General features: G+C 39.9%; 1 long non-coding RNA gene across 3 annotated transcripts in view; it reads right to left on the bottom strand.

Moving 5' to 3' along the window:
• Positions 1–7,071: 7,071 nt before the first annotated feature.
• The window catches only part of LOC150051893 (uncharacterized), a 52,417-nt gene continuing 51,456 nt past the window's right edge, over positions 7,072–8,032 (bottom strand). For all 3 annotated transcript variants that reach the window (XR_016538456.1, XR_016538458.1, XR_016538457.1), the window contains one exon: positions 7,072–7,502. This is a non-coding gene — a long non-coding RNA (uncharacterized LOC150051893). The remainder of the gene's footprint in view (positions 7,503–8,032) is intronic.

Below are 8,032 nucleotides of genomic sequence, written 5' to 3'. Positions count from 1 at the left end.
GTGAATTCTTGTTACAGCCATGTTGCCTAGAAGGAAGGGCTGCACTACTGGTCACAAAATGAAATACTTTTAGACCTTTGGGTAATTAATATCCTTGGAAAAGACATCAGATTAAAGCTTGATCGCCAGGTCAGATGTGTCTGATATATTTTGTTATAGGAGATATACAGCTAGTTATCAGAGATCAAGATTTAAATAAAAAAACAAACAACTAGCTTCAAAGAATTCCTATTTATGTCTTCCATGAAAAATTTCAACGGGACATCACTTAGACATAGTAATGGATCCATAGTAATGGATTATTTTCAAAAGCTACTTGTAGAAATCGCCTGCAAACTCTCCATTCAGGTCCAGTTTGCCTCAAGAGCTGGGAAAGAAAATAGTAAATGTTGAGTTGGGAATTACGTTAAGCCCACACTATCCAGTCAAAACATTTTAATTGCAAAGTGACAACTTCATTGCTCTTTATGTGCCTGAAAGTTTGAAACCCCTCCCCCTACCAATTTCTTGAGTTCTTTAGTACCAGGATGTCACAGGATAGACCTGAGTTCCTTGTCACTTCACTTTTGAACTCAGATTGCTTCACTCAATTTGATTTACTTTTTGGCTTTTGTGACTATACAGTCGTTTAAATTGTTCACGGAATATGAAAACAAAACAAAACTGTAAAACAATTTGGTTATAAGTCTGCCACCCCAAATAAGCCAGCCTCAGCCTGTTCCATCCAAGGAAGTTTAACAAGTTGCATGCACATCGACTTCCAAAAAGGACAGAATAGCAGCTGCTGTGTGCCCTCTCAAGCTGCATCAAGAGCAGAAAGGAGTCTTCAGCTTTGGTAAAGACAACTTTCACCTCATCAGAATACCCCTAGACTGGCTGATCAAAATCTCCTTCAGTGCAGGGAGCCTGTGAAATTTTCCCACCTAACCTCTGCCCAGGGAGAAGTCAATAAAGAAACAAAGCACAAATAAATTAGCATTCATCACTGTTGATCTACTGTAAATATTTATAAGGGAAAGATGCTGCAATTTTGAGTGATACCATCATTTGGACCTCACATAAACAGTTAAATGCAGCTATACTTGAGATACTGCACTTGGCTTCTTTTTTTTTTCTTTTTCTTTTCCATTTCACATCACCATAATCACCTAATAACTGTTTAAATGGACCCATTTGCTGTAACTATAAAAGAACCGTGTAAACTTGTTGTCATCTAGACACATTAGCCGTGGCGGAGTCAATGAATTTCAACAGTCACTTAATATCGCAGCCACTAGCTACCTTACAACTGCCAGCCACAGCCTGCCAGGAAGCTACTGTAACTGCCCTGCACACAGTCTCCCTAGCAAGACACGAGCTTCATTATGAATGCGAGCATTGCTGCTCTAATTAGGCCTGGGAGAAGTTTAACAACCATCTTACAGTCTTGCTGCTGACAAATATAAAAATAAAGCCTTGTTCGAATTAGCAATGTGAAGTGAGAAGGTCTAGAAGCACCAACTGTCTGAGAGGCCCTTGAAACAGCTCTAATCTATAGTGAGGTTATTTTGGTTCATAAACTGCTAGTATGTTACCTGCAGGAGGTCTCCCCTGTAAAATGAATTATAGTAAGCTATATGTGATAATTAACCATGCATTAGCAAATATCGTGAAACAGGGAGGCTCTGTTTTCTCTGTATTTTGACTAATAAAAGCATGAATTTGTTCAACAAATGATCATTTAGATTGTGGAATTCTAACCATATTGGAAGGACACAGTGAGCAATGCAACATTGTGCTGGTCTAAGGGTTTCCTTACCCAAACAGGCTGCTTAATAGGCTGGCTCCATACTATGATGCTATTCACAGACCTAAAAACCACAGCGTTGAGAAGACAAATACAATATACATTTAAAATAATATGAACCTTGTGCTCTTATTTACTTTAAAATCACTCCTTATGTGACAATTAAAAAAAACAGGGATAAAGTTCTATTTCAGAAAGCAATCTTATATTTCATTAAATAATTTAAAAACAGTTCCCACAACTTTGTGACAATTAACAAATATATATATGTAATTGTATTTTATTATAGCATGGGTTTCTAAGAATTTTCTAAAAACGGTTTCAAACATACTCTGAGAAAGAAAACAAAATTACAACATTGAGGAAATAATGCTATTTCCCGACTTATTTAATTCATAATCCCAAAGGGTACAGGATAACAATGACTTGAGAAGACATGTTTTGGGTGCTAAACTGAGAGTGAGGGGAAGGGCTTGAATATTATCCTGGGTGGTGAGTGAAAGGGTGTCATTTCCTACTGTCAGTACATTACCAAGAACAGGAGTCCAGGTGCTTCCATATGTGCAGGAGCCACATGAGGCTGATTGTCTAAAGTCTGAGAGAAGTAGGAGGTAGCAATATGCCATATTGTTTCTTTGTAAAAAAAAAAATGTGTCAACACTGGGACGTGAACTCAGGGCCTAGCACTCTTACTGGGCTTTCTCCCCTTAAGGTTAGTGCTCTACCACTTGAATCACACCTTCTTTAAAAAAATTTTGCTAGCTAATTAGAGATAAGAATTTCACAGTCTGTTGTGCTATGAGTTGGTTCAAACCACCATCCTCAGATTTCAGTCTCATGAGTAGCTAGGATTATAGGCATGAGCCACCAGCACCCAGACTGATTGCTTCCTGGTAGAAAGGACTCTCCTTTCCTTCTCAACTCCTCATCTTTTAACCTCAGAACTAAAATGCAGGTAGTGTAAATGTGCCATATAAATACATGCACATATTTAGAAATAACCCAGGGAGACCACTGAGGCAGTTTTTACCCCAGTTATGTGACCAATAGCCCTGCTTTAAATAGTCCATTCAAATCCATCAAACTTACTCCTTCTAAACAGCTGTAAGAGTTTATATGTTTATACTTGGAGAGTTTCTGTGAGATATTCATAGATGCTAGCTAAAAAGGTTTTGCTGTCAGATGTATATGAGAATCCCTGGATTTAGCAAAGTGACCTAGCTTTCTTTAGCACAGGACTCCAGAAAGCCTTTACTACCACTTTGAGAAGTACTGTCACACCGTAAGCACAAGCTATATGCATAGCTGCCTCTCATTGGAAATACTATCTAGTGTCACCAATGATGTAAAGACAAAAACGAGATATGCACTTTGAAGATCTCCTTGAAAGACTTAGTGGAATTAATAAACTGTTATGGGAAAGAATTCTCTGAACTACATGGGATAACATTTTCACTTAGGATAGGAGGTCAAAGGCTTTTCTTAGTTTGGCTAAGGGACATCCCTCTTGATTATCAAGACATCCTTCAGCTGTAAGTCATTCAGTCACCCTAGAGTCTTAAGGAAAATCATAGGGCAGACATGTTTTTTTTTTCCATTTCCACAAGATTCCCTTCTTTCTGTTGCATGCCATGTCAAAATATTACTTCTTTTGATCTCTGAGCATCTTCCAGTAAGGAACAGAGGCCATTATCCTCTGGGAAGGAAGTGAAACACCCCTCCTCCCCCTTGCACATACATACTCTACATACATGGTATTTCCAGGTCTTTGTGTAAAAACTCTCTTGAACTCCAAATACAGGGCCAGGAGTTTGGCCTAGCCATAGTGCTTATCTAGCATGCACAAAGACCTTGGTTTGATTTCTCGGTCACACATACATGGAAAAAGCTGGATGTCGTGCTGTAGTAGAGCTCTAGCCTTGAGAAAGCCCAGGGACAGTGCTCAGGCCCTGAGTTAAAATAAAAACAAAACAAAAATCCTCCCAGTATGTTGGATAGTAAGGGTCAGCACTGTGTGCTCCCATGAAAGCAGGTATCTTCAAGTTGAGTGAAGGAAAGAGTAAGGACTGATGGTGTTAAAGTAAAACTCAGTCTTTGTTCTGTGCCATTTGAAGCTGGGTTTACGTATGTCTCATAGCAGGAATCTTGAGATTCCCTGAAAGGAGACCATATTGGATATTGCAGATACTGACAAGCATCTTTGGTGACTGGAGGCCTGTAAATGTTCTTTCCTACATACTCTCCCAGTTCTTCTTTCAATCTCTCCACACACATGTTTTTCTGAAAGCATGGTGATTTTGGATCTTCAGGTAATGTTGGAGTTGTATCTATAGGTGACTGGAAGTTGCCTTTTCAGGACTGGCTCTACCCTGAGTTTTTAAAAAATGAATGTGTTATGAGAAATAGATCCTGCAGTGTGTTTTCTTATCTAATGGAAATAGCCCAAATCTTCAAATCTTGCCTCTTTCACATGCTAGGGAAATGCATTGAAGCTACCTTGATGACCCATTCTTTATCTAAAAGATTATAATAACAAGATGACTTATGCAGAGTGTTTGGAAAACAGTTGGAGTTAAATAATTAATGATTAATTATCTCCTACTCCATTGAATAGTATCCAGTATACTCATTCCACATTTAAATCCTTGGGTTATGAGATAGTCAAGACATACCTGTGCCCCTTTTAAGCTACAGAAAAATTCAGAGTGTAATATTAAATAGTAGCTTCTCTTTTGAGCATTTATTATATATGTCAAAGCAATTATTTATGCATTTATCCCAGTTAGTGTTAACCTCTATCATCTGAAAGTTTCATTTCTAACTAACGAAAAGTCAAATATTTTAAATAAAATCCCTAATTAAAACAACAACAACAAAAAGAGTGGCTCTTTCACCCACATTTTACTTCCAGCAGGGCCAGTCTTAAAGTACCATGCTGTGTCTGCATATATTCATCAACAGGGTATTAGTAACTGGACTCAGGAGCAAGTGCTAAGAGTGCCCCCTTTTGGTCTTTGGAAGATTTACAACTCAGCTGGGAGAAATAGATGTGAAGCCTCCCTTTGGTTCTTTGTGAGCAAGTTCAGGGTTATTTGTGTCTCGTGCTGCTGTGTCCCCTGGTCGGTCATATGTGGATTTTGCATTCCTTAATAAAGTAATAGACATGAAAGAATTCTGTGGCTGATGCCAGCAGCCACAGAGAACACCACGTCTAAAGTCAGCTAAAGGTAAACATATGGAGCCATCCAAGGAATGTAGCAATAAAAATTAGAACATATGACAGCCTCCCCTCCCCCCTGTTTTTTTTTCTGGGATAATTGTGTCAGCAATTAGCTCTTTGTAGACTCCATGTCTTCACTGTGATCTGCTGTCATCTATCAGGGGGAGCCAGTCAAAGAATCTTTCAAGAAATAGTTCCCCAACCCCCCACTCTTGAGTGTTCAGCTACCAAAAAATCTCTCAGATCTATTCCAAAAACAATTATTTATTTTCCAGACTTAATTTAATAGCAAAAACACCCCTGGAGGACTGAATGTGGTATTTGACTTCTATTTGGGCCACTCTGAGCATCACCAACAACTTTATTCTTCAAAGTGTGACTTTGCCCTGGGCTCCTGGGCCCTTAGAGCTGTCCAGGGGTGCTGGCTGGCATCCTTACTCCCCACACAAGAGCAGTCCTGGGCTGGGCCAGAGACAGCACATAAATAACGCTTCTCAGTGAAAATTTGACATGGTATTTCTTCTCTGTGGCTCCATACTCTTCATTCTTGTGGAGAGGAAAACAGGACCCCCAGTCTGTTCCCAGACCACCTTCCCAGCCTTACCTGAAACCATCACTCTACCTCATTGTGTGAGATCACCTGATACTTTCTCTTCTTGTCCTGCATAAGTCACAAATCATACCATCATCTCTGTCTGCTTCACTCCCATTTCTGTCCTTAGCACTGTGCTTAAACACCTGTGCTATGGATTCAAATCCTGGCATCGTTCCTGACAACCCCTATGTTCTGGAGAAAGAGTGGCCTCTCTGTGACTTTCAGTGCATTTTCTCGTCATGGGAATTCTCATAGATCTGGCTTTGAGGACTTGAAGATGAGGAAGAAGGCAAGGAATAACAAAGTAGAGAAATGATGGATCATTTGCATCTGTTACCCAGCCCTGGGAAGCCAGTGACAATGTCAACAACTGCTTCCTTGCCATTTAGGCAGGCATGTTAAAAGGTTCCACTGAGGCCTGGAAAGGGAAACACAGAGCAGCTAGAGTTCAAGACTGGGGAGTCTGAAAATAAGAGGAGGAAAGATTTGGACTAGTCTAAGGGAAAACCATTAACACACATTGGTCCTCATCCTGTAGAACATTCCAGTCATATTAGAATCCATCCAGTCAATAAAAGAGCAAATGGCATCATATTCTTCTGCCTGGTGACTATTCCATTAAAATAAAGAGAGCTTTTCCGAGTTTCTAATTGGGTAAGACCAAGGTAGAAAGCGGGCAGATAACACCAGTTTTCTCATTGCCTGGGAAGCTTGGCCTCTGGGTCCAGTGCCCCCGTGTTGAGTCTCTTGGAAACTGTAGTTTATATATGTTTGTGTACTCTACAAAGACAGAAGAGGGAGCTTGGATTTTCAGGCATGATACCTGGATCCTTGAACTGAGGTAATCAGCCAGTACACTCAGCTCAGTGCTTTCACTTGTCAAATGAAATACACACACACACACACACACACACACACACACACACACTATAAGGATCAAGAGTTAATTTAGAGTGGCTTATAAACCACTAATATACCTGGAAATCTATTAGAAATAGAAGACCAGGCTTCTCCCAGATTTGCTGAATCAGGATTCTGAATTTTATTATAGCCCTTTCATATGATTCATCTATATCTTAGAGTTTGTTGAACTGAAATAGTGGGTGCCCAAAGTAGGCACTTAAATTCAATGCTGAGTTTGTTATTCTGTGGGCTCTTAGACTACTCGTCAACAAGTGTGACTAATTGCCAATCTGGACTCAGGAAAGAAGATTTGATTTGGGAATTATTTTTCACTGATTGAAAGTCTGCATGGGACTCATATAGACAAGAATGCCTCCATAAATTCTTTAGACTTGGTAGGCTCTCTCGCTCGCTCTCTCTCTCTCTCTCTCTCTCTCTCTCTCTCTCTCTCTCTCTCTCTCTCTCTCTCTCTCTCTCTCTCTCTCCCTCTCTCTCTCCCTCTCTCCCTCTCTCTCTCCCTCTCTCTCTCCCTCTCTCCCTCTCTCTCTCCCTCTCTCTCTCCCTCTCTCCCTCTCTCTCTCCCTCCCTCTCTCTCTTTCTCTGTCTCTGTCCCTCTCCCTCCCTCTTCCTTTTTTTCTTTCTGTTTCTATCTCAGTCTCTGTCTCTCTTGCTCTTTCTTTCTTTCAAACACACACACACACACACACATACACACACACACACACACACACACATACACACACACAATGTTGATCTTTAGAAAAAGCCAAGTATAAATTTAATCTCTAAGCAGCAGGCTTTCTCCCTTTATGTCCAGTTCATCCTAACCTCTTGATCCATTCTTTGAGTTTCCAACACTTAATTAACCTTTTGATTTTACTTGTTTGTATTTGCTTTTTCAGTTTATTGGTAGCTGCTGCTGCTGATGGTTGTCAGGATTTTTTTTCTCTTATTTAGTAGAATCCTCTGTATGCTTTCAGGCAACCTGTGAGGCTCCTCTGTAAGACAGATAAACCAAAATCACCAAGGATCCCCCCTTTTTCTTCTCTGACCTATTGATAGTCCTGGCTCTGCCAATCACCCTTACCGACTCATTAAATCCAACTTTGTATCAGCCCATGCTAAGAGTTGGCTGATGGAAGTTGCAGACACTCTATCCATAGGAGCTAGAGCAAAACATGAAGACCACAAACTATAGAATGTAATGGTTGGGGTTAATACTAAAATGCATGGAGTTTCAGTTAGCTATGCATTGTATCATCTTGATTGTGTAACTATCTCACCCAAGCTTCAGTTTCTCTCTATATATAAAGTAGAGGAAATAATGGTATAGAATTTAATGATCTCTTCCAAGTAAAATGTTTATCATAATTTCTGGCAACATGGTAAGTACTCAATAAATGTTTGCTATTAATATTAGGCTCACCTTATACAAAGAGGTTACTCTATGCTCCCCTTTTCCCATTTAATAAGCAAACAGACAGCTCAGACTTGGAATGGAATTCTAGTGAGTTCCACCCCAGTGGAA

This window comes from Megascapheus bottae, chromosome 17 (assembly GCF_031878675.1).
Source record: "Megascapheus bottae isolate mThoBot1 chromosome 17, mThoBot2.hap1, whole genome shotgun sequence".
NCBI classification, from domain to species: domain Eukaryota; kingdom Metazoa; phylum Chordata; class Mammalia; order Rodentia; family Geomyidae; genus Megascapheus; species Megascapheus bottae.
This window is presented reverse-complemented; position numbering and strand designations above follow the sequence as displayed.